We start from the raw sequence: 27,216 nt of genomic DNA on the forward strand, positions 1-27,216 counted from the left end.
TTTGGGTTTGGAAGGGCAGAGGGGATCACTTGCACCTGTACAGAGCCTGATGCGGTCACTAGCTCAGCGCTGAGCAGAAAGCAGCAGTATAAAAGGCTGAACCAGGGAGCTGGAAGGGGGCTCCTCGTAACTGCTGCTATGTTGTGATGCACCATAAAAAATCATAAAGACGCTTGGTGGAGGTGCCCTGGCAGACTGCATGCTGCTTAATTCACACAGAGGTCTGCCAGCCAGGGGTTGCAGGAACTGATGGGGGATTGTAGAAGGGATTTCTATCTATAGGAAGAGAGCATTTGTGTTTTCTTAATTGATGTGGGAAAAAGAAAGGAAGGGTCACATCTTGATTAACAATTATATGTAGCTAGAAAGTTAAGTCACATGAACTAATACTGACAGAAGTTCAAAGACTATTATATAATCATGTGTGAGTTAAGTTAAATATATTGCTTAATTCTATCATTTTTTAACCTATTAATTTTCAAAGATATACTGCAGGAGGTGGGTGTATGTGCTCTGCCTTCCAGGGAGAACCAGTCAAGACAATAAAGGCGGTGAGAGGGAAACAGAGAGAGCAGCTGCACATGCGTGTAGCTGTGATGTTTATAACACATGTACATTGTAACTGAACAACCCAGTCTGACAATTTAATACTTTATTTTAAGATAAATATTTTGCATTTCGTGTATTCCACAGTTGAAATACAAATGACGTTATTTAGAGAAGTTAAACTTCAATATAGATTAGAGGGAAGAATCAAAAAATGAATAATGTAAATAATTCCATTTCTAAAAATGTTTACATGCTTGTTTTTGAAGTACTGTTTAAATGTAAATTAAAATATTCTTGCATTTACACCTTGTTACAATACTTTCTAAATAATCTTTTTTCTTTCATATTTTACATTGAGATCTCACTATAGAAAATTCTGACAGGAGTAAATGTCTCTCATCCACCACTGTCTGCTACCCCTGGGGCAGGGGATGGGGAAGGTGAGGGCTGGGGGTTCCCAGGTGTCCGGTTTTTGACTGGAACCTCCAGTTGAAAAGGGAAACTGGCAGCGTCCGGTCAGCACAGAAAGTCCAGTTGCTGCAGTAACTGGCCCCCACTACTGTGGGTGGGAAGAGCAGTGGGGCTGGGAGGGGCCAGTCTGTGCCGCGGGGTCACTGTCAGGGACCGAGATTCCCTCCAGCCTGAGCTGGGACCGGGTAGATTATCAGGGGAGCCGCGTTTGTACCCCCAGCGTTGTTACAGGGACAGAAATAAGGACGGAGCATCCCAGAGAAGGTGTCAGTGAAAGTGAAGAGATGGGACCTGTCAGTCACATTGTAAAATGAGACCTCGCCCGCCTCATAGTCCAGGAAAATCCCCACCCGGCTGGGCCTGACGCTCACGGGGAGGGAGGTCACGGAGGAGGTGCTGGCCTTGTATTCCCCATCCCTCAGCCGCATGACCCAGTATCCATCCTTAGGTGTGAGTCTGACCTGCCCCTTCCTGCTCACAGATTCCCTACAAACCCCCAGAACCCAGCCAGTCTTGTCTCCCACCTCCACCTCCCAGTAACTCCTCCCGCCCGCGAACCCCTCAGCACCCAGGACAGAGACACAAGGATCAAATCTCTCAGGGTTGTTGGGCAGATCCTTGCGTTTGTCTCCGTGTCTCACACGTTTCCGGTCCTCAGACAGGACGAGGTTGGGATGAGCCGTGTGTGGATCCAGAGTCACGTCCACTGGGGAGAGAGTCACAGCGTCAGGGCCGGGGGCAGGGGCTGGTCACTGGGATCAAAGGGAAACTAACCTGCATCCCTGTTAATCATTGGGGTGAGGGGTTGTTGCCTGAGGGGAATCAGGGCCCCTCTGCGGGTGAGAAGACAATGAGGGGAAGGGCAGGAGGAGCGGGGGAGGGGTGGGAAGGTGTCAGGGGAGGCAGGGGAGGGGAGGTGACAGGCTGATGCTGGGAGAAGAAAGGGGAGGGGGAGATGACAGGAGCAGAGGGGGGGAGAGAGGGACATGAGGTGGGATAGGCACAAGGGCTAAGGGGTGATAAGGGAAGGGACGGGCACCAGGAGGACAGGGGTGTGAAGGGAAGGGCAGGTTCCAGGGGGCTGCAGGGGGGGAGGGGTGGGCACCAGGGGGCAGAGGGGTGTGAGGGAATGGGGGAGCTCCAATGTTGCAGGGGAAATCAAGGGGTGTGTGAGCTGCCAGGGGGTGAGATGATGAGGAGTGGGGAGGTGGAGCCATGGGGGGAAGCGAATGAACAGGCATTGGTGCCAAAGGGGCAGAATGGGGGGTGAGGGATCAGGTGAGCAGAAGGGGGGCAGAGAGAGGGGTGTGGAGAAGGGCAGGCCCTAGGGGGGCAGAGGTGTGTGCAGGGAGATGTGGGCACCAGGGGGGCAGAGGGAGGATGAAGGGAGGGGTGGGGCCCAGAGGTTAGGAGAGGGTGAGGGGAGGGGTGGGGCAGTGCTGAGGTGAGGGGAAGGGCTGAGACCAGGGGTCCCAAAGGGGGGCGAGGGAAGGGACTTGCACCAGGCAGGCAGAGGGGGCAAAGGAAACAGCAGGCACCAGGGAGGCAGATGGGGCCAGGGTAGAGCTGGGAGTTGGGGCAGAGGAGGAGCTGGCACCAGGGGACTGGAGGGGTGCTGAGGGGTGGGGGTGTCACGGAGCCAGAGGGCAAAGGGAGGGGCAGGGGTGACAAATAAAGAGAAGGTGGCATGGGTGATGGTGGCAGAGGGGCGAGAGGAGAGCAGGGTCAGTGGGGCAGAGAGTGGTGAGGGAAGGTGTGGGAGACATGGCACAGAGTAGGGGAAGGGGAGAGGTGGATGCCAGGACATAGTGGGGGTGTGAAGTGATGGGAGGGCTCCAGGGTGCAGAGGATGTTTGGGGGAGGGGGCAGATGCCAGGATGGCAGGGGGAGAAGGGATGGGCTGTTCCAGTGGGGCAGAGATGGGTGGAGGGCAGGGGCATGTGCCAGGGAGGCAAAGTGGGAGTAGAGGGGCAGGGGCCCAGGGGAGCAGAAAGGGAGTGAGAAGAGCGGGAGGGATGGTGGTGAGGGGTCGGAATAGACGCAGGGTCCAGGGTCCCTCACAGGGGTGGGGGAAGGGTAAGGGAGGGGCAGGAGCCAGAGAGAGGGGAGGGAAAGGCAGGCCCCAGGGAATCTCTGTTGCTTTTGGGTCACGTGTGGTTGGTTTCTCGCTCATAGCAGGTCGGTGCTGTCCCCACACACACTGGGGGTGCAGCCCTGCCCCAGGGGCAGCAGCTGGGACTCTCCATGCGGGCAGGCCCCACGGGCCCCACCTTCCAGCCAGGGAAACCTCACAGCCAGCCCCTCCCCTTGCCCAGCCCAGCCCCTTCCCTAGGGGGAAAGTGGTCTGCACTGGGCTCACTTGGGGGGCATTACAGTGGAAGATTTGGGGGGGGGGGGTATAAATGCGCACTAATAGGCTGTTGCTAATGAGGCCAGGGCAGTGGGGAGGGGAGGGGGCATTTCCTCACTTACTGCCCCCTCCACCTGGGAGAATCTGCACCATGTGCCAGTCCCAGTTCACACCTGCACAGCGCGTCTGCACTAGGGGTTGGCACCGGTGCAGCTACATCAGTGCAAGGAAACCCCGGCAGACATGGCTGAGACACTGCTGTGCCAGGGGCTGTAACCCCTCCCCTCACTGGGGTTATGGATCAATAATTACAAGGTCACTGGAGCAGGGGAGCTGGACTCTGGGCTCCCAGGTGGGGGCCCAACCCACTGGGCTGCAGAGTCATTCTCACCCCCATGCTCTGGCCCAGTGCCCATGGCAGTGTTTAGACACAGGGGGACGTCATCAGACACCTGGAGCCCAGTGGTTCAAGCCCTCATGGCATCACACGGGGGATTGAACCTGGGGCTCCCAGCTGAGGGCCCAGCCACTGGGCTAAAGGCTACAAGGGAAGTGGCGGCACCTTTTTCTCTTAATTGAAACCAGTCAGCAAACCCGACATGGAGTCACGAATAGTTTGTTGACCCGAAATATAATTTTGCAGCAAATAAACTATTTGTCCAAAACATTTCACCCAGCTCCACTGCAAACCTGTCTGAGCAACTTAGGAGCCCCAATCCCAGTGACTTGCAATGAGAGACTGTCAACATCCCCAGAAACGCAGGTACAGGCAGGCCAGGCACAGGACAGCAGCTATGAAACACTCCAGAGCTGCTGTTTAATTTGCCCTTTGCAGACAAATGCCCCCTGGGCCCCTGATCTCACCCCCACAAATCAGGCTGAAAATGGAGACTCGGCTCCAGCCTGAACTCTCTGCCCAGAGGCATTTGTCCCATGGACGCTGCTAGCGACACAGACCCTCTGCAGCTGCACCTGGGCATCTCCCAGAGTGGATAACAGTCACAGAGACCATCTCAGGGCCCCAGGAGCTCAGGTGTCTCCATCTAATGACTGCGCCAGCCACCCCCCTCGCTCCCATGAACCAGCCCTGGGTCAGACACGCTGGGAACTTTCACACCCAGACTCTGGAGACACTTTGGGTCCTTCTACACAGCCTGCAGCAGCGAGTCTTGGAAGAGGGTGGACAGATTCAGGCTTACGGGGCTCCCTCTTTGGAATTAAAAATAGCCGCATAGATTTTCAGGGTCTGGCTGGAGCTCAGGCTCTGAAGCCCAGGGTGGAGCCAGGTCTGCCCCTCACAGTGCAAGAGGGGACATTGTCTGTGTCCACATCCCCTTCACCCCCTTCCTGGGATGGGGAACAGCAGCCCCAGGGCCCCTCCCTTCACCCCCAGGGCAGGGGAGTGAGAGCCCTCAGCCTCCTGGGCAGTGGGGCCTCCCAGCACCAATTCCTGGGTGAGCGCGAAAGTGTCTCCACACAGAGAGCTCTGTACACCCAGCAAACACACAGATGTGCCCATGGATCAGGATCCGGGATGGTGCTCTCCCCCAGAGTGATGGAAGCTCCCTAAAAGTAGAGGGGTCACCCACTCATGCCAACCCTTCTCCCTGAGCTCCTGTCCCCGCACCTCTGAACCCTCGCTCTCACACTGCCCCTTCTTCCTGAGCCCCTGCCTTCACACCACCTCTTCCCCACACCCTGACCCCCTGGTCTCTCCTCCCGGCCCCCTGCCCCAGTGTCGCTCACCCTTACAGCTGGTAAAAAGTGGGAGGGAACAGCCCTCCCATTGGTAAAAGTGATGGCCCCACGGCCCCCCTCTTCCAGTGCCCCTTATTCACACCCCCCATCCCCAGGAAGAGAGGGGCTTTGGCAAGTGTCAGTGAGTTCAGTGCTGGGGGTATGAATTGGGTTTTACACTCCGGCTGCTGGAGCTCTGTGTATTGAGGGTATAAGGAGACAGAGGCCCTGTCAGCCCCTCACTGTCCTGCCAACATGGCTCAGCCCTGACATCTGCCAGAGCCTCTCCCTGGGGAGGAATCGTCCCTGCGGCCCGTTCAGGCCTTGCCCTCCCTGTGGAGGTGGCTGGTGAGGCTGCCGTTAAAGTGAGTTACGATGTGAGCTCCTGTCCGCTGGGAACTGGACTCTGAGCCTGGGCTGAGATCAGTGACTGGGGAGTGAAAGGCCCCAGCTGCCCTCACTGCCCCCCTGAGCCAGCCCAGCGCCGCCAGCCATTCAGTGCAATAACAGCGATGCTCAGGCTTGGGGACACAGCCAGTGCCCCAGCGGGCAGGGCAAGGGCCTGTCCAAGGAGCAATGGGCACAATCTGCAGCAAGGGAGGTTGAGGCTGCAGATGAGGAAACACTTGCTAATTCTCAGGCCCATGAAGCTCTGGACCCGGCTCCAAGGGAGGTTGTGGGATTTGTCACTGGAGGTTTGTAAGAACAGGTTGGACAAATCCCTGCCAGGGATAGTCTAGTCCCTGACCTAGCGTGGGGGGCTGGACTAGGTGACCTCTCGAGGGCCCTTCCAGCCCTGCATTGCTCTGGTTCTAGGTTACAGCAGTTCCTGGGGCTGGGCCCAGGGGGCTCTAAGCCTAGTGAGTGGCAGGTGACAGAGTTAACACTGTTAGTGACCATGGCAGCTGGCAGCTCAGCGTCCCTGCCAGGGGCTTGGGCTGGCATGTGGCTGCCTGTACCCGGCTCAGCAGGGTGTTACTGGGCCATGTGGACAGGACCTAGGGTTGGCACCTGTCCATAGGGTTGCCAGGCCTCTGGCTTTTTATTGGAAAGCCTGGTCCAAAAGGGACCCTGGCAGCTCCGGTTGGCACCACCGACTGGGACATTAAAAGTCTGGTCAGTGGCGCAGCGGGGGCCCGGGGCTAAGGCAGGCTCCCTGCCTCCCTAGGTCCGGGCAGCTCCTGGAAGTGGCCACCAATTTACTTCCCTGGAGTTTGAAACTTTTCTAGCAGAACATAACCAAGTGTCAGCCATGGTCAAGCCTCCCTTTGAATACAGGTTGGCTCTGGGGGTGGGGGGAAATGTATCAAGAGGGCTGGTCCTGTTAGGGGAGTCAGGGACCAGACTACCTGTGACAGGCTCCTGTAAGGGAGAATGAGACAACCCAGACCAACCTGGAAGTAATTAAATCCCTAGGTGGCTAGTTGGCAGAGAAACAGCTAATGAGGCTGATAAAGGGTAACCAGGGCTCAGCTGAAGGGATCCTAGGGACAGGAAGCTGCTGATAGAGAGGAGCTCCCAGGAGAGCTCACCAGAGCAAGGAGCCTGGAAGGGAGCCCTGGTTACTCTGCCCCACACATTTACCCAGAGACTCCCCTGAGCTGCCGGACCCGGGTCCCTGGGGTCAGAGCACAGGCAGTCGAGTGGCACTGACCGGCCGGGGCTGCTGGGGTGGGGGGAAGGAAAGGGTTAATCTCAGCACGGTGGCACTTTGCTGCCCAGCCCTGGCTGATCTCTGCCCTCTGGGTGCAGCTCAGGGCGTGTGTCTCTGAGCAGGTCCCTGCCCACTCACCCGCCATGTGCCCCAGACACAGAGAACCCAGGTGCAGAGGGAAGGAGCAGCCCCAGCAGCCCCGCATTGGCCCTGGCACAGGCTGAGCCTGCGAGCGCAGCAGCAGAGGCAGCGGCAGAGAGAGGGGCTCAGCCATTGAGAGCAGCAGCGTCCCCACCCGCAGGGGAGGGGTCAGCGCTGGGACAACAGGCCGGGCTGGGTCAGGGGCTGGGAGCTCCGGCAGCGAGCGCGGTGCCAGCACCAACAGCCCTGCTGGAGACCCTGGGCCTGGCCAGCCTGGAGCAGCCAGCGAGTGACTCAGGGCCTGGGACCCTGCCCAGGAAGGGGCTTCTGGGGGGCTGACAGGAGGCTCCCCAGGGGCTGGTGATCCCCTAGAATGAGGCACTGAGCTGACTGGCTCAGGATCCCGACAGGCTCAGGGGCCAGGGGTGTGGAATGGCCCAGAGCCCAGCCGGGTTCAGGGTCCAGTGGGCACAGACTGTGTTGGGCTGGGGGCAGTGAATGGGGAGGGGAGCAGGGATGTGCTGGCTCCAGCCCGTCACAGCGAGGAAGCTGCTTCCCCCACAGCCTGGGGTTCCTGCTCCCCAGAGCCCTGTGATCCTGGCCCTGCAGCCGGCACCGACTGCGCAGCCTCTATCGGCCGGGACAGACACACCCAGCTTGGCCCCTTGAACTGATCCCTGCTGTGGGTGGGTGGGAGGAGAGGAGCGGGGGGGGGTGGGGGGGTAGGAGGAATGGGCCAGTTCAACAACCACAGACCGAGCTCACTGAACCTTCCCACCCTCCTCTCCTCTGCCTTAGCTTCTTCTCTGTCCCTCCTCGCTGTCAGGTTTCTGCCTTTGCCCCCAGTCTCCGCGCTGGGGTTGTGGGGAGGGGTTTGGATGGGGGCAGCTCACGCTCAGCCGTTGTGACAGAGTCACACTCTTGTGAGTGAGTCTCACTCACTGAGCAGCAAACCACTGACCCAACCTCGCACTGGGCTCTGCTCAGAGCAGACGAGGGGCCCGTAGGATTCAGCTTGTTACCCATTAACACGTGGCCCAGGTCAGACCACAGCAGCCAGACCGGCCCCTCCTCCAGCTCAGAAAGCTGGGCCAGCCTTGGCTAATGGGGGCTGGGGCAGTGCTGAGCGGTGGCCACACAATGCAGCCCTCACGTGTCCCAGGAGAGAGGCACAGACACGTCATCTGTTACCCGTCTGTGCAGCTCCCAGCATGATGGGCCCAGTCCAGGCCTCACAGCACCTGGCTCAGTGACACCCAGTAACTCAGCCATGGAGGGGTCAGGATGTCAGAGTGACGGGGTCTGGTCAGACACCTGGGCAAGTACCAGCAGGTGGCTGTAAGTAGCAGGCAAACTGCCCAGCACTCAGCGCATCAGACTCCAGCTATCACAGCTCCAGGCCTGTCAACTGGGTGCAAGCGTGTCCTGGGGTCCCAGGCACAACACAGCTGAATGTCCCAGTAGAATCCACTCACCTACGAATCTCTTCAGAGCTTCCCCCATGTCAAAGGAAATTTTATACAAGTTCTTCAGGTCAGTAGAAACAGCTTCTGGTTCCTGGAGTTTCACATTCTCACTTCTATGAAGAAAACGTCCCATCATCACTCAGCTGCTCTGTACACACATCATCCCAGAACCACCACCAAGAATATCCAAGCAATGACAATAGGAAACACACCTGCTCAACGTGCTTTTCACATCCTGAAAGGAAAAAGAGAAAAAATGTTTTGTATTAACACAATGTGCATCAAACTTTCATCTAGAAAATAGATCAACCCTCCCAGGCTTCACTGTTTTGTGGTAAAATCTCGTACACTATTTTGCATTAACACTTGTTTCATTTATGTAGGTGAGACAGGAATTTAGCTAAAGGATTCTCCCTTCTAGGGACCCAAGCCATCAGTATCTGTGTTTATCGCCTGTGTTGGGTCCAATGTTCTGGGGTCAGCACAGGGATGGGTTCAGCTCAGTATCATTTTTGTATCATCCATTTAATCTCCCATGGCCTCACTGGGTCTCCATGAGGAGAATTCCCCTCTAACATGAACTGGGATATTTTGGAACTGAAGGAGCCCTTAGCCAGATGTTCTGTTTGTCAGTAAACCACAGAACACATTTACTCTAATTGGTGGGATCCAGACCCAGGGATCTGAGCTATAATTCTGGATTGTGGAGATGAATTTTGATGTTGTCTCACCTTTAGCAGCTCCACAACTGGTTGCTGACACTTCTGCTCAATCTCTGTAATCAACTGCTGCAGAGAGGAGCTTTGCTGGGAGAGTTTGGAGACATTTTCCTGTAGTCTCTGCAGAGTCTCCCTCTCCTCCTCCTCCAGGCTCTGCAGATGCAGCTGTTCCTCCTCTCTCAGCAGTGTGTGCAGTTTGTTAAATTCACCTGCAATCATCTCTCTCTTATTCTTCACTTTCCTCTGGAGACATAAGAATAGGAAAGGCACAGAGAAAACGTGAGCCAGATGTTGAGTTACACAGACTGGGCCTCTGTCCATGAAGCAGGGAATGTTAGCTCACGAAAGCTCATGTTAAAATAAATTTGTTAGTCTTTAAGGTGCCACAAGTACTCCTGGTTTTTTTTTGCGGATACAGACTAACACGGCTGCTACTCTGAAACGTACCACAAAGGGTTTGTTTTAGTTCAAAATTAATAAGGCCAGTTTGGTAGCAGGGTTTTCTAGAGTGCTTTGTAAAGCTGCAGTATGTTCTTGCAGGTGGCATGGGATGGACACAAGGGAGTGGGGCACACATGAGTGTTGGAACCCAGGGTATTGTCAGAGCTGGCTTTAGCCTCACCCAGCCTGCCTGAGCACCCCATGCCCATGTGTCCAGTGACCAGCCAGTCTCTTCCTCACACACCCCAAATTCTCTTCAGGGATTTCACTGTGAAAGGTAGGTGAACTGGCACAGACATTGTGTCCCCCGGGTTCATCACCTGGCTACAGACAAGCTCAGGTGAGGTCACAGTAACAGTAGCAGGTGACTGGGATGAGGTGACCACATGATGGCAGCAGAGGCTGTGAAGTGTCTGAGCTCTGCCTGGCTTTACACTGACCTGCCCCTGGCTCTGCTGACTCAGGGGGTGTCCACACTGCAATGGAGGAGTGAAGGCAGCAGGTGACGACACACTCCAGCTTGCTCGGGTGCTGGTAGCAGTGAAGCCACAGCAGCAGGGGCTGTACAAGCCCACCCAGCCCCCTGGGTAATGACTCAGTGACTAGCCCACAGCTACTTGTTGGGGTCATTTAGACGCACCCTTGGGGCAGACTTTGCAACGAGCTCAGCACCCACAACTGGGTTCGATGTTCAGAAGAGCTCAGCTCCCAGCCTGGCCCCAGCCCAGCCCCAGCCCAGCCAGCTGAGTGATTTTGAACTTCACCCATGGGGTAAATCCTCCCCCCAGCTCCCAGCTCTAGTGTCCAGCCCAGGCACTGGGCAGATGCTCTGCAGGGACTGTGGGGGAGGAGATGGGGGAGGATGGAGAAGGAACAATCCCTGTGTCCTCCAGGCTGCAGACACACTGTGGAGCTATTTCATGGAGGCCCCTGAATCCCACTGGCTGCAGCAGCCTCTACACCACCCCCACCTGCAGGAGGGAAACAGGGTCCGTGCGATAGTGAAAACACTGCACCCGCTATTGAGAATTTGCCCCTATCAGAGAGCACTGGGGTGAGTTTGCACCACGAACTGGGGTGAGTTATGCCCAGGAACTGCCCCTCCTCTGCCACGTACAGGAGCTGCTGCGCTGAGACCCCCACCAGAGACACAGCCTGATCCTGCTGGCACCAAGCCTCCGTTATGGGGCAAGCAACCAGAGCAGGTTCATACCCTCATCCTGGAGTTTCACAGCTCCTTCATTGTTGCAGGGGGAAGGGCTCAGGGAGAGATAAACCTGGACACCCACCTGCCACTCCGTGGTTTTCTTCTTCTCTTTAGACATCAGCACCAGGGCTTCCTCCAGCTCCTTCCTCAGAGGGCCCAGAGATCCCTGAAGTTTCTCCTGCAGGACATTGCGTCCAATAAACACCCATTAATCTGCCTGTCTGATGGGTGGAGAGTATCATAGAATCATAGAGTTGGAAGGGACCTCAGGAGGTCATCTAGTCCAACCCCTGCTCAAAGCAGGACCAATCCCCAACTAAATCATCCCAGCCAGGGCTTTGTCAAGCCTGACCTTGAAAACCTCTAAGGAAGGAGATTCCACCGCCTTCCTAGGTAACCCATTCCAGTGCTTTATCCCCCTCCTAGTGAATTTTTTTTCCCTAATATCCAACCTAAACCTCCCCCAGTGCAACCTGAGACCATGACTCCTTGTTCTGTCATCTGGTACCACTGAGAACAGTCTAGATCCATCCTCTTTGGAACCCCCTTTCAGGTAACTGAAAGCAGCTATCAAATCCCCCCTCATTCTTCTCTTCTGCAGACTAAACAAACCCAGTTCCCTCAGCCTCTCCTCATAAGTCATTTGCTCCAGCCCTCTAATCATTTTTGTTGCCCTCCGCTGGACTCTCTCCAATTTATCCACATCCTTCTTGTAGTGTGGGGCCCAAAACTGGACACAGTACTCCAGATGAGGCCTCACCAATGTCGAATAGAGGGGAATGATCACATCCCTCGATCTGCTGGCAATGCTCTTACTTATACAGCCCAAAATGTCATTAGCCTTCTTGGCAACAAGGGCACACTGTTGACTCATATCCAGCTTCTCATCCACCGTAACCCCTAGGTCCTTTTCTGCAGAACTGCTTCCTAGCCATTCGGTCCCTAGTCTGTAGCAGTGCACGGGATTCTTCCGTCCTAAATGCAGGACTTTGCAGTAGACCTTGTTGAACCTCATCAAGTTTCTTTTGGCCCAGTCATCTAATTTGTCTAGTTCCCTCTGTATCCTATCCCTACCGTCCAGCATATCTGCCACTCCTCCCAGTTTAGTGTTATCAGCAAACATGCGGAGGGTGCAGTCTACGCCATCCTCTAGATCATTAATGAAGATACTGAACAAAACCAGCCCCAGGACTGACCCTTGGTGCACTCCGCTTGATACCAGCTGTGAACTAGACATGGAGCCATTGATCACTACCCATTGAGCCTGACAATCTAGCCAGCTTTCTATCAACCTTACAGTCCAGTCATCCAGCCCATACTTCTTTAACTTGCTGGCAAGAATACTGTGGGAGACCGTATCAAAAGCTTTGCTAAAGTCAAGGAATAAGACATCCACTGCTTTCCCCTCATCCACAGACCCAGTTATCTCCTCATAGAAGGCAATTAAGTTAGTCAGGCATGACTTGCCCTTGGTGAATCCGTGCTGACTGTTCCTGATCATTTTCCTCTCTTCTAAGTGCTTCAGAATTGATTCCTTGAGGACCTGCTCCATGATTTTTCCAGGGATAGAGGTGAGGTTGACTGGCCTGTAGTTCCCCGGATCCTCCTTCTTCCCTTTTTTAAAGATGGGCACTACATTTGCCTTTTTCCAGCCATCCAGGACCTCCTCGATCGCTATGAGTTTTCAACGATAATGGCCAATGGCTCTGCAATCACATCAGCCAACTCCTTTAGCACCCTCAGATGCAGTGTATCTGGCTCCATGGCCTTGTGCTCATCCAGCTTTTCTAAATAGTTCTGAACCACTTCTTTCTCCACAGAAGGCTGGTCACCTTCTCCCCATACTGTGCTGCCCAGTGCAGTAGTCTGGGAGCTGACCTCATTCATGAAGACAGAGGCAAAAAAAGCATTGAGTACATTAGCTTTTTCCACATCTCTGTCACTAGGTTGCCTCTCCCATTCAGTAAGGGGCCCACACTTTCTCTGACCACCTTCTTGTTGCTAACATACCTGTAGAAACCCTTCTTGTTACTCTTAACATCCCTTGATAGCTGCAACTGCAAGTGTGATTTGGCCTTCCTGATTTCACTCCTGCTTGCCTGAGTAATATTTTTAATACTCCTCCCTAGTCATTTGTCCAAACTTCCACTTCTTGTAAGCTTCTTTTTTGTGTTTAAGATCAGCAAGGATTTCACTGTTAAGCCAAGCTGGTCGCCTGCCATATTTACTATTCTTTCTACACAAGGGCGGCTCTAGACATTTCACTGCCCCAAGCACGGCGTCATGCCGCGGGGGGCGCTCTGCCGGTTGCCAGTCCCGCTGCTCTGGCGGACAACTCACTGATAGTCCTGCTTTCTCAGTATGAGACAGGATTCTTCCCCTCTTGCGCTCTCCTGCTCATACTTCCTCCTGGTATCCAACTTCCCCACTTACCTCAGGTCTTTGGTCTCCTTCCCCCGATGAACCTAGTTTAAAGCCCTGCTCACTAGGTTAGCCAGCCTGCTTGCAAAGATGCTCTTCCCTCTCTTCATTAGGTGGAGCCTGTCTCTGCCTAACAATCCTTCTTCTTGGAACACCATCCCATGGTCAAAGAATCCAAAGCCTTCTCTCCGACACCACCTGCGTAGCCATTCATTGACTTTCACTATTCGACGGTGTCTACCCAGGCCTTTTCCTTGCACAGGGAGGATGGACGAGAACAACACTTGCACCTCAAAGTCCGTTATCCTTCTTCCCAGAGCCACGTAGTCTGCAGTGATCCGCTCAAGGTCATTCCTGGCAGCATCATTGGTGCCTGTGTACCATAGATATCGTCCTTTCATACACAAGCAATAAAATACCCTGGAAGGAGGCAGCAGACTCAGCTCTGAGGGCCCCAAAGGCAGCGTGGGAGCAGAGACGCCAGTCTCAGAGCGGGGACGCTCTGCATCATGCAGTCACTCAGGACTTCTCAAGGCCTGTGTTTTTAGCTAAAGTTTCACATCACTGAGCACAGGCCAGAGGGGAAATAGCTGGGAAGGTTCTGAATGATCCCTCCTGCCGGTGAGAGCGAGGAGCTTAGGACGATGCATCACTGCACTGTGCCCCAGGCCCAGGCCAGGAACAAGATCCACACGGTGCTTTCATCTGTCTGCCAGGCTCCCATGTGGCCTCCCCCAGGCAGCGGCCGAGCACCTGAGCCAGCGCAGTCCCATTAACTGCACAGAGTGAAGCTGTGATGTGGCTGGAGGTCAGTGAGGAACAGGGACACACTCGGTCTGGGGGAATGTGTCACCCATAATTATAACTGCTTCAGAGCTGTAATAACCCAGGGCTCTCTTGCCCTTTGACATTGTGTGATTCCTTCACACAGCACAGCAACATGCTCCTGCCCTGTCAGCCTGACTCTACAGCACCCAGGGGAGCACCCACGAGTCCCCTCCTGAGCTCCTTGCAGAATCTCCCCATTTCACTCCTTCTCTTTTCTCTGGGCCCTCAAGATGTCTCCTCCTCTCTGCCCAAGGTCCAGGCTGCTGCTGCAGCTGCTGCTGAGAGCTCCTGGGGAGCTGTTCGGTGACACCCCTGCGGTGCTGCTGCAGGTAAGCAGTGAGGGAGGGAGGGAGCCAGCAGGAACTAGTGAGAGACAGGAGTCGGAAAAGCAGCCTTTGCATCCATCAAAACAGCTTCATAAATGAGCAGGGATTGGACTGGGGGAGAGGACAGAGGGACAAAGGTGGCTGGATTCTCTGAAGATCCACCCACAAAATAAGCTCAGCCCATGTGAGTCACCAAAAGGAGACAGCATGGTCTGTTCACAGGAGATGGTGCGATGTTCAAAACGGGATGGAGTTGCTGATTGGCTCCAAATGGCTCCTGTGGCCGGTCTCCCCTCATGGGGCTAGAATATACCCGTGGGCTCTCTGGGCCTGGACCTTCTTTACTGGGGGGAAAATAAGAGGTGGCATCTTCCAAATATTACCCGCCTGTGGCACCGGAAGGAGGTGTCACTGGCAGTACATGGTGCTGGGCTGTAACTCTCCCTCTCCGCTCTCACAAGGTGAATGAAATTGTTAATAATGCTGATATTTAAAGGATCATCCCCAGGCACCTGAGCCCACCCCCCACTCAGGGACTGGAGCTGTTCACACCTCTCCGAGCTGCTGTGCCCAGCTCTCTGCATCCCTACATGTGGGTCAGTTTTGAGGTTTTCTTCACAACCAGAACAGCTGGAGAGTCAGTTTAACACAAAGTGAAAGCTGAGATCCTGGAGAACAAGGCAGTCACAGAAAAGTGCCAGTACTTCCTGGCTGTTTCTGAGCCCTGTCAGTGAAAGTAGACGCCGGGACGTACCAGTGCTTCCTGCACCAGGCCTGGCGTCCTTAACAGGGCGGGTGGCTCTGGCCCCCTGGAAGGGGGGGACTTGGGGCAGAAGGGCCAAGGGGGCTCCGCTTCCCACCACTGGTGAGTGCAGGGAGGGGAATGGTTCCATTCCTCCCCCTCTCCCAAGCAACATGGCTGGGGCCGGGTCGCTCCGCTTCCCGCTGGCTGCAGTGAGTGCGGGTGTGCATCCAACCCCTGCTGCCGGCCGGCACCAGGGCCCCTGCTAGTCCCTCAGGCCACCCTGGGCCCCACAGGGCCCCCCAAAGCTGGGGCCCAGGGCAGCAGCCCCTTTTGCTTCCCCCTGAAATGGCCTTGCTGGTAGGGTCCGGCAGCACTGCCAAGCCAGCACTTTAGCCTCGCTTCTGCGTCCGTGCTGCTGGGACCTACCGGCAGGGCAGCTGACGGGGGAGCAAATGTCGGCTGTGTGCGGGCCGGACTGGCGGCCGGCTCTTGCCAGAGCACTGCTCCGACCCTCACCGGCCCACTTTCACCTCTGCAAAGCACCCTGGTGGCCAGTTTTCAGAGCGGGATCGCTACTAACCGTGCTGCTCTCTGTGTGGATGTAAGAGCTGCTAGTGTGAATGTGCTCTGCCTGCACAAGGAGCTAGGGTGCACATGCAACAGCGGCTTTAATTAAAGTGGCATCACTTTTGCCAGCAAAACTTTGTAGTGTAGACAAAGCCAAAGAGCTGACAATCACTAAGAGCAGGGTAGAACCTCAAGAGACTGAACGTATAGAGCTGGAGGCATTGGGAGAGAGGGCAGAGCGAGGGCAGGGCACGCTCGGGTGAGGGGGCAGAACAGGGCAGGAAGAGGTGGGGTGGGAGTGTGGTCTTGGGGGAAGGGATGGATTGGGGGCGGGGCCTGTGCAGAGCAGGGCTTGAGCACCCCTGGGGAAACGAGGAAGCCAGCACCTGTGTTATACACACTCAGGCTCTGTGCTTTAGAGAGAGGAAGTTTTGCCTCTCAGGGCTAGTCTACACTTACCAGCCGGGTCGATGCGGTGAGTTCGACTTCTCGGAGTTCGAACTATCGGGTCTAATCTGGACGCGATAGTTCGAACTCCGGAAGCGCCGAGGTCGACTCCGGTACTCCACCACTGCAAAAGGCAGTGGCGGAGTCGACCTTGGAGCCGCGGACTTCGGTTCCGCGGCGTCTGGACGGGTGAGTAGTTCGAACTAGGGTACTTCGAATTCAGCTACGCTATTCACGTAGCTGAACTTGCGTACCCTAGTTCGACCCCCGCCCTTAGTGTAGACCTGCCCTCAGAGGCGCGCAGGGGGAAGGGGGGGTGATTTGCCCAGGTCACTGGGTGGGGGCTTGAGCTGGTTCTGTGTTGTCATGCTGAAAAGGAACCCAGCCCTTCTTGCTGCCCGCTCCATCTGGCAGACGGGTTGCAGGTGCACAAAGAGCCATCAGCCCTGTTCTCTCTATCGGGCATTGAAACTTGCAGTGTTGGGGCAAAAATGTCTGGATCTTTTCCCATTACCTATAACCCCCAGTGCTCACCCCCCTGAAAACCAGGCCCCTTTCGTTTAGGTGCCTAACCTTAGGCAGCCAGGTGTGAAAGATTGTCCTTGGATTGATGGGGGATAAACCTGGGGTCCTTAAGGGGTTTAATTAAGCAAAGTTAACACCATTTCATACCTTGTACTCCTGGGCAGCCTCTTCAGTGGGAACCACCGTGTGAGCGCGGTGAGCCTGGGATTTCTCACACACCCAGCAAATGGTTTCTCCATCCTCCTCACAGAAGAGTTTGAGACGTTCCTCGTGTCTCTCACACAGATCCTCCTTTTGCCCTTTTCCTGGTTTTGACCCCAGTTGTTTGAGCTTTTGTACAATGTTGCTCAGCTGGGTGTTGGGTTTGAACTCCCCTTTCTGGAACTGGGCTCTGCACTGGGGACAGGTCAAGGATGTCTCTGTTCCCTTTTCTGCACAATACTGGCTGAGGCAGGCTCGGCAGAAGTTGCCCACACGCTATAGTCACCGGCTCTGTCAGATACCCCAGGCAGATGGAGCAAATAGCTTCATCTTCTATGTCCCCTGCTGTAGCTGCAGAAGCCATCGCAGCTGGGTGGGTGTCTGTTCTCTCTGCCCTTTGCAGGCAGCCAGCAGCCCAACCAACCACACCCGCAGGCAACCTGAAAGCAAAAGGGAAAAAATCAAGGGCAAGCAGCCTTTTAAAGCTTCTTTTAGCAGACTGTGCAACTGGGAGCCAATCACGTGCTCCGGCAGGATATTCCACCCAAAAAAAAAAAAAAGCCTAAATAGACTTACTGGGAGCAGAGTGGGTAAAAGTTACCACAGTGGGGTGAGCCATCTGCAGTGGTTGCCAAAATAGGCCATGTGGCAGAGAGGCTGGTGTTCCTTGCTGGCCCATCTCAGCACCTCTCCCCCAGGGCTGTGGTGTTAAAGCCCATTGCCCCATATGTCTTTGTTACATAAATAATTCATCGTCACTTGATGTGGCTCTGTCCTGCTGTTCCCAGGGCCTGACAGTTACTCTGTTTCCTAGAAGCCACTGTAAATGCAGCTTCACTCTATTTTAGTTATTTATTTTTAATTCCTTTTAAAAGCAGTGTTTTGGTTAGTCCTGTTTTCCTCAGTGCGCCTTGGTTAACACTGTGCGCATGGATGTCATTGCGCTGCTCAATGTATGGTTTTAAAAATAAATAATCACAGAAAATAATAATTGATGCCACAGGTTGAACCTCCCTAATCCAGATTTCCCTAGTCCAGCAACACCCCTTGTCTGGCATAGTCGGTGACCCAGTGGGTGCTCGGGGCTGGAACACTCAAGGGGGGAAAACTGACGGGCTGGGGCCAGGAGTGTTGTGGGACCAGGGAAGAGTGGAGCTGGCAGTGGCCGGGGGAGCAGGGGGCCAGCGGCTGGGAGCTGAGCCCCTGGGGAGCAGAGCCCTGGTGGGCTGGGGGCCAGCAGTGGCGCCCCAGAGTCCTGGGAGAGCGGAGGGGCCGATGTCCCAGGGACAACGGCCGGGAGCGGTGAGCAGGGCTGGCTCCAGACCCCAGCGCGGCAAGCACGCGCGTGGGGCAGCCCTTTCCCGGGGGGTGGCGAGCTGGGCCGGCGGACCTGCCGCAGTCATGCCTGCGGGAGGTCCACCGGAGCCCCGGGACGACCGGACCTGCCGCAGGCATGACTGCGGAGGGGGTGCTTGTCCCGCGGCTCCACTCGAGCTCCCGCAGGCATGACTGCGGACGGTTCGCTGGTCCCGCGGCTCGGCTGGACCTCCCGCAGGCATGCCTGCGGCAGCTCAAGCGGAGCCGCCGGACCTGCGAACCGTCCGGGGAGGTCCAGCCGAGCCGCGCGACCAGCGGACCCGCCGCAGTCATGCCCGCAGGAGGTCCGCTGCTCCTGCGGCTCCGGGGCGCCTCCCGCGCATGACTGTTTGGGGCGGTCAAAAAGGTAGAGCTGCCCCTGGCGGTGAGGCTCACATTGACCTCCCCTGATCCAGCAAATTACCTGGTTTGGGGCCAGTCAGATTCCGAGGGTACCAGACCAGGGAGGTTCAGCCTGTAGTATTTAAGCAATCACTTACAGCAGGGGTTCTCAGCCCTGGGCCACAGCTTGTTTTGGGTAAGCTCCCGGCAGGCTGTGAGGCGCTTTGTTTACCTGAGCGTCTGTAGGTCTGGCTACTCACAGCTCCCAGAGGCTGCGGTTCGCTGTTCCTGCGGGAACTAGCTACACCTAGCTAGGGACAAAACGGCCATCAGAAGAGGTTCTATAAATATGGGTACGTTTACACTACGAGATTATTCCGATTTTACATAAACTGGTTTAGTAAAACAGATTGTATAAAATCAAGTGCACACGGCCACACTAAGCACATTAATTCGGTGGTGTGCGTCCACGGTCTGAGGCTAGCGTTGATTTCTGGAGCGTTGCACTGTGGGTAGCTATTCCCTAGCTATCCCATAGTTCCCGCAGCCTCCCCCGCCCCTTGGAATTCTGGGTTGAGATCCCAGTGCCTGATGGGGCAAAAATCATTGTCGCGGGTGGTTCTGGGTAAATGTCATCAGTCACTCCTTCGTCTGGGAAAGCAACGGCAGACAAGCATTTCGCGCCCTTTTTCCCTGGATTGCCCTGGCAGATGCCATAGCATGGCAACCGTAGAGCCTGTTTTGCCTTTTGTCACCGTATGTGTACTAGATGCCGCTGACAGAGGTGATTCACCAGTGCTACACAGCAGCATTCATTTGCTTTTGCGTGACAGCAGAGACAGTTATCACCTGTTCTGTACCATCTGCTTCCATTGTAAATTGGCAATGAGATGACAGTTACCAGTCCTTCTGTACTGTACTGTCTGCTGCTGTCATGGGTGCTCCGGGCTGAGGTTGGCCGGGGGTGCAAAAGACAAAAATGGGAATGACTCCCTGTAAGAGTCTGGTGTGGGGGCTTGTCCCTCTCAGGTGCGGCTGGGAGCCAGGCCGCCTCACTACGCGAAACCAGGAAGCTGTTCAGCCTCCAAGGCCCAAGCCCTAGGGCAGGGCAGGGCAACAAACAGTAATTTAAGCCCAAGCCCTCAGTCAGGGCGGGGCAACAACACAGCAGTGCTGGGCCCAGACCCTCAGGCAGGGCCTGAGCAAACCAAGTCAGTAAAGCCCTAGCCCTAGGTCAGGGCAGGGTAACAACACAGCAGTGCTGGGCCCAGACCCTCAGGCAGGGGCTGAGCAACCAAACGGTAGTCCAGGGGCTCAGGTCTTTTGCCTTTCTGGGAAGTCCAGTATCTCTGGAGGGAGAGAAGTCCCGGCCTGTGGGCTCAAATCCATCATCTTCCTTTCAAGGTGTGGCGTCTCCTTCGCTTCTCCTCAGCCCTTGAGCACCACAGCTCCATGCAGCTGTTTCTCCTCCTTGCTGGGTTAGAAGAGTGGGAGCCAGGAGTAGATTCCTGCATGGGATTTATTTAATCCCACTCCCACTCTTATAGCAGCAGGTCCTGCAGGGCCCAAGGGATCCCAGTCCCTCTGCAGGGCTCTACACTAGTCCCATGCAGGGATCTAGCCAGGAGCTTGTATTTTACAGGCCCCAGACTCCCATTTCCAGCAGGTTTTCTTCAGCATTACTAGTAGCCAGGGCTCCCCTCCCCCACTGTATCAGTGAGTGAATCCAGCTGATCCACACCCTGGAGTGAGGCAGTCACACACTTTTAAAGTCTCCCTCCTTCCCCAGGTGACAGGTTACTCTGCCAGCAGGAGAGATGAGTCTAGAAATTATGGTCCACTAGGCCAAAATGTATTGAGGAGGAGGACGTGCCTCCGTTCTGTCTGTGTCCCAGCGGGACTATGGGGTGTGCAGGGGAACAGTGTCCAGTGCAGGGGAACGCTGGGTGACTTTACTCAGGGAGCCTCTGACAAACTCGACAGAGCATAACAAATGAGGATCCTCAGAGGCTGCTCACTCAGTCTGTTTGCGCTCCCAGCCCCTCTCCTCTGTTCCTTCTCTGCTTTTCCCCTCCTCCTCCTTGACGATCTCCCATTCATTTCCCTCTCTCTCTTTCCTTCTTGTTTCTCCTCCTCCCACGCCTGGCCCCCCCTCATCCTTCATTGCTGTGAGTGAGAACAGCTGATACCTGCAGCAGACACCTCCCACTGCCCACAAAGAGCAGAGCAAAGGGAAGAGAACAGAAATGCAGAGTCCGGCTGCCATGGCCTCAGCAACCCCAGCACAGACAATGCAAGACAAAGCTAGTGCCTGCCTGTCTCCTCACCCCCTCCTCTGCCCTCCTCGTACATGCCCCTCCCCTTGCACAGCCTCCTGGCACCCTTCCCCTCTCCCCAGCAGCCCCCACCAATACTTGTCGGCCAGTTCTCTGTTGAGGGAAATCAGTGTCCAACACATCTCCAACTCCCTCTTCAGTTCCAGCACCCTGTGATGTCCACCATCAGCTTAGAGGTGCTGGTTGACTCGGGTGCCTCAGGCAATTTCATGGATCTGGAGTTTGTCTAAACCACACAAGATCCCCTCCCAGTGCAACAACTCCCCGAGTTAGTCGAGTCCACAGATGGGTCACTCCTTTTGTCAGGATTGGTCCCTGAACAGATGGCTCCCTTAGAAGTAACTACCCTTCCAGGCCACCAGTCCTCCGGTTTCTTCTTCTTCTTCTTCAATGCTTAGCCAAACAGTCGGCCCTAGCGATCATTCACCGTTTGGTCCATTCATGTGCAGCCGCAAGGGCATTATGGCCTGAGAATCCAGCATCGGAACAGACTTGATGAACCCATGTAATGGGCGGCTGCCTTTGGGCTGCCTCCACCCCTCAGTTGGTGGAATTTTATCCCAGATGTTACAAGCCACCTGGATAATGGCGTTTCCTGGAAGGTCTTGTGGCATTCTTGTGACATGTCTGAAAAGTGTTAGGCACCATCTGGAGACAATGACCCCAGTAGTCTGTAGACCAGAGTGACCATAAAAACGTGCATTATACATGAAGTCATTCCACTTTATGCCCAGTATACGACATTGGCATTTTGTGTGGAAAGCCTCCAGCTTTGCCCAGTCTGAATGGCGTAGTGTCATGTTTTACAGCCGTGCATTTTCACACACACGTATGTGTAAGAAACTGCACTCTGTAGGGATGTGCTGTCTGTAGCAGAGAGATAGTGAATTCTTACCAGTAGCAGTTCCTGAGAGCTGTGAAGGGCCATACCTGTTAGCCTTGTGGTGTTCTGAACAACAATTATTAGCTATTATGCTAACGGAAAGGGAGATGGATTGGGTATGAGATAAAGATATGACAGGCTTAACTCTTCTGCTGACAAAACATGAATAACCTTTTCCTTCCATATGTTTCTGGATGGTACAAGGCCCTGGAATCTAATGTATACACATTCCTCGGGTATATGTTTGTGCATTCCTTCAAGAAGCCACTAACATTGCCTGGCCTCATCTAACAGAGCACATTTGAAATACAGAGACATGGTCAATATTTCTAGCCTCAGATACAAATGTTACATGCATACAGGCTGGATAAACACAGTCAATAGGTCTTAAGTTTTGCAATGATACCCCACATCAGCCATCTTGCATAAAGTATATATTAGCTATGTCATATCCATATCAAGCATATTTTCATAAAGAATGTAGAGTATAATGTCACACCCCACATGTATGTTTGCTGATCTGCAAATAGTAAAGGAGCATGCACCTTTGGGTGCAAACGCTCATGACAATAGTGCAGAGCCATGCAAGCTCCATGATTGTGTGTGTCATAGGTTTATTCCCCACTTGGAGCTGTTGGGTTCCAAGATGGGGACCTGCATGGACTCCTCTAAACTAAAATTCTAGTTTAGATCTGGTTCTTGCTGCCACCAGTGAGTTTTAAGTGTCTGACACACTCCCTGTTCCCCCAAAACTTTCCCTGGGGAACACAGATTCAAACCTGAATCTCAACACAAAGGGAAACAAACCATTTCCCTCCTCCCCTCTCCTAGTGCTTAGGCGAGATACCTGATTCAAACTCCTTGAATCAAACAAAGAGGGATTCCCTATCCCCCCCTCCCTTTCCCTTAGTCCTTGGGAAAAATACCTTGATTCAAACTCCTTGAATCAAACAAAGAGGGATTCACTTCCCCCCCCCTCCCCTGAAATCCAAACAAGGGAAGAAATCAATCAAGTTCTAAAAAGAAAAGATTTTATTAAAGAAAGAAAAAAAGTACACTCTCTCTGTATTACCAGGATGCAAAAATACAGGGTCTAACTTATAAAAACTGGAGAGACTTCCCCCTGCCTCCTCCTCAGAATAATCAAAGTAACAGCAAACAGAAATAAAGAATTTCCTTCAGCAAACACACAATTGCAAATATAGAAAGCAACTCAAAAGACTAATCCGCCTTTTTAACTAATACTCACTAAACTGGATAGTAGGAATTACTCCAGGAGAACTTGGAGATATGTCTGGCCTCTTTTAGATCCAAAGAGAGCACACTCCTCAAACAAAGAACACAGACAAAAGCCCTCCCTCCACAGAGATTTGAAACTATCTTGTCCCTTGATTGGTCCTCTGGTCAGGTGTTCGTCAGGTTACTGAGCTTGTTAACCCTTTACAGGTAAAAGAGACTTTAACCCTTAACTATCTGTTTATGACAGTGTGAGATGGCAGACAGTGAGGAGGGCCAGGCAAGTTTGTGGGTTTAGAAAAAAAAGGTGTAAACATTATGTATATGTTTATGTATGGGATACATTTACAATTAGTGGATGGTTAACAACGCATTATAGGAAGTTGGATCCTCTGCTCACAACCACCCCTATCTGACATGTTTGGTACCCAGCATACACTGCCAGACCAAAGCTTCCCAAAATACAGTGGGTGGACAGTGGGATATCCACTCATGGTGCACCTCACTCTGAATCTATACAAGTACTTCTGGTGAGTACCCTGACTGCTGAGACAAGGAGTCCAGGAGGCCTGCACACAAGCGATACAGTAACCATAGTGACTTTATGCTGACATAACTTGAGTTTACCCACACTTAAAGTGTAGATATGGCTTTATGTCTATGAAATGTTTGGGAGAAGTAATAGGAACAGTATGAGGGAAGACTACGATTCATTCCTGTGTTTAGGCTCAAGGCATTGGAACTGGCCTTATTGCACCCTACAGGCGCAGGAACAAAGAGGCACATAAAACAAATGTATTTATTTATTTATTTATTAACATTTCATGACTTGAGTGTGTAACTCATGATTTTAAAATTCTTGTGGTTGTAAAGGTATCTTGGGATTGTAGATGTGTGTTCATTATATTTTGAAAGGCAAAACTATGAATTCGTTGAACAAAGATTAGATCAGTCCCTCAGGATAAGTACATTGGCTATTAGCCAAGATAATCAGGGATGCAGGCCCAGGCTCTGCATGTCCGTAAGCCGTCCTTTGACTGCCAGATGCTGGGAGTGGACAATGAGATGGTTCACTGAGTCATTGCCTGGTCTGATCATTCCCTTAGAAGCACCTGGCATTGGCCACTGTCACAAGACAGGATACTAGATTAGGCAGACTATTGGTCTGACCCATGATGGCAGTTCTAATTTTCTGCAAAAATTACAAAAGATTTTTTTTCCAGGGAGAAAGATGCTATAGGAGACAGTAACTGCCTTTACTGAATATTTGAGAATCAAGTTGTACACACAAGCAATGGCATGCGGAAAAACACTAAGGGCTGGACAGAGAGACAAAATAACAATTTCAAAAATGCAATTCACCTCATTGGTGAATTGACTCAAAACAAAGTTTTAATACTAGGCCAGAAATTCAGTCAGAGTGAAAGTCAGATGATCCAACAGAATAAACATCTGCTCTAAAAATGAGAAGAAAAAAATAAATTTAAAAATTCAGGGAATTCAGAGAATCTCAGCAGCAGATAAGCAGGGCCGGCTCCAGGCACCAGCCTACCAAGCACGTGCTTGGGGCGGCAACTTGGGAGGGGGCGGCAATCAGGGTTTGGTTTTGTTGTTTTTGGTTTGGCCAGGCGGCACTGGGAGGGGTGGGGACTTGGGCGGCACGGCGGTGTGGTGGGGGGTGGGGACTTGGGCGGTGCAACGCGGCGCGGCGTTGGGGGGCGGAGAGTTGGGCAGTGCTCTTTTTTCTTTGCTTGGGGTGGCAAAAATGTTAGAGCCAGCCGTGAGGCTTGCGGCGCCAATTAGCTTAGGCGCCGCATGTCTGGGAGGCGGGAGAAGTGAAGCAGTGACGGCGTGCTCGGGGTGCTCATGCGCGGAACAGGGGTGAGCTGGGGCGGGAGGGGACCTCATGGCGGAGGGTGGGGGATGGGGAGCAGCCGCAGGGGGGGCACCTCAGGGTGGAGGGGGGGAGCTGATGTGGTGGGGGGCACCTCAGGGAGGGGGCTCAGGGAGGGGGGAGGACGCAAGGTGGAAGTTTTGCCTAGAGAAAGAAACATCCTTGCACCGGCCCTGGGTACAAGGGGAGAGATGCGGGTGAAGGGAGAGTACAAGGGGAAGGAGCGATGGGGGAGGTACAAGTGAAGAGGCTGCGAGCAGGATGGGGGGTGCCAGAGCTGAGAGGGGCAGGCGCTGACAGCTGCTTCCTCAGCCCCGTGCAGGCAGAGCCGAGAGGACGGACACTGACCCCCAGGTGCCTGAGCTGTGGGGGTCCCCTGGAGGGGCAGTATCTGCTGCCCCGCTCAGAGCTGGGCTCTGCCTCTCCCCATCTAGGGCAGGCAGCGCAGGGCTGAGGGGGGGAGGTTCGCAGCGGGCTGGGTCCAGGGGCAGGAGGGGGCAGCCCCCTGGCAGCTCGGGCTGCCCAGCCACTCGCCCTGTCAGCGCGAGCCGGGATCCGCGCCCCTTCCCCAGCCTGGCAGCGCCCTGCACAGCCCACTTGGGTGGGGAAACACCGCGCAGACCTGGGGAGACTAGTCAGAGCAGAGCAGCAGGGGCAGCAGGACCTCTCCCCGCTTCTTGCATCCCGGGTCCTGCTTCCCTCCCTCCCCAGCTCCTCACACCCAGGCTGGGCTGCAGTTCAGGCTGCCCTGCCGCTGGGGAGCCAGAGCATCATCCCCCGGAGCTGAGCCCCTCTCGCCGCCGCAGCCCGGGCTCAGCTCCAGGGGATGCTGCTCGGGCTCTGTAGCGGCAGGGCAGCCTGAACTGCAGTCCAGCTTGTGCAACTCAGGCTGCCATGAGCGCCATCTAGCTACTGAAGGCAGAACTGCAGTGTCAGTTCCAGCTCAGCCTGAAAGCCTCAGCTGACAGGGAACATCTTGGTTCAGGGCCGGCTCCTGGCTCTTTGTGCCCCAAGCAAAAAAAAAAAAAAAAAAAACGGGGGAGGGGGCTGGAATTCCGCCCCTTGGAAAATGCCACCCCAAGCACATGTTTGGAGTGCTGGTGCCTAGAGCCAGCTCTGGATAGGGCCATGCCCCTGCTGTTTAGTGCAGACAGACAGTCCCAACCAGAGACCCCCTGCAACATCCCCCTCTGCCCAGCACCCTGGCCCCTCCATCCATCGCCGTGTCCCTGCCCCTTCTGCCCAGTGACCCCTGCCTCCTCTGCACAGCATCCCCTGCCCCTTCCCCCAGCACAACCTGCTACTGCCCCCTCTGCCCAGCAGCTGTTAGTCATTGCAAGAGCCCTCCCCCACAGACCAATAACATGATTCCCATGGGAGCTCCCCCCAACACTCATGCACAAATACACACACCTATGTGCATGCACACATGCACATGCATGCACACACACACTCCACCTTAAAAAAAAGTCAGAATTTTGTTTTTGGGATTTACAAAATTTCTTGTCAGTTTCCATACAGGGGACATGTCTACATATGTCCTCAGAGCTGTTCATATGTTTGTCTTATCTGCTGTTCTGGTTGCCTAAATCTGTTCATGTCACACACTATGAACATAGTTTCATTCAAATTAATTATTTACTTTTAAATGTGTTATTTTTGTTGCTCTTATAACATTTCTTCTGTCATTTAGTATCTTTAATATTGAAGTTTTGTTTTTTTGTAATAGCACAAGTTTATTCCTTGTGATCCTGTGATTTCAATGCTGATTGATTTCCCGGGTTGCCCATCTTGTGGTCCAGGGGAAGTAATTTGTGACAGAAGCGGGTCCCCGTCACACCTTGCCACCCGCACCTGTTCCATGGATAGCTATTTGAAATGGGTGGATGGCAGCCCCTCCTGTCACAATTTGCTACACCTGTGAAATGTCTAGTTTAAATTTGGACACAAATGAAAACAAGATTTTTCTAATTTAAAAAATTATATTACATTAGAATGTGTTTTGTGCCCAGATTTAAAACCGATTTCACTGTTGTAGCTCATTGTGCTGGGAATGCTTCCATCTGGCAGAGCTTCGACCCTTTGGCCCATGGGGAACTGTGGATGTAGCAAATTGCAATAGTGCAGGGAAAAACCCAGCTGGGTGTCAGTAACTGCTACCAGCTGGAACTTGTGGCAGGGAGCAGTTTGTAACACAACCCCTGGCTCCACAGGAAAGGTCAGTATCTCCCTGGAGCAAGTGCTCTAAGTAAAGGTCTCAGGCCTGGTGCAGCCTCAAGGGCCACCAGGGGGCTCTAGCTCAGGGAAGTCAGGCAGGAGCCAGGGATCTGCCCCGAGCCTGGGAGACCAGCAGCAGCAACAGCAAACTCCAAAC

At 54.0% G+C, this 27,216-nt stretch overlaps 1 pseudogene; it reads right to left on the reverse strand.

Moving 5' to 3' along the window:
* Positions 1-1,166: 1,166 nt before the first annotated feature.
* Positions 1,167-17,514, reverse strand: LOC123346686 (annotated as a pseudogene).
* Between the last annotated feature and the right edge of the window lie 9,702 nt (positions 17,515-27,216).

Source organism: Mauremys mutica, chromosome 12 (genome assembly GCF_020497125.1).
Source record: "Mauremys mutica isolate MM-2020 ecotype Southern chromosome 12, ASM2049712v1, whole genome shotgun sequence".
Classification (NCBI taxonomy): Eukaryota; Metazoa; Chordata; order Testudines; family Geoemydidae; genus Mauremys; species Mauremys mutica.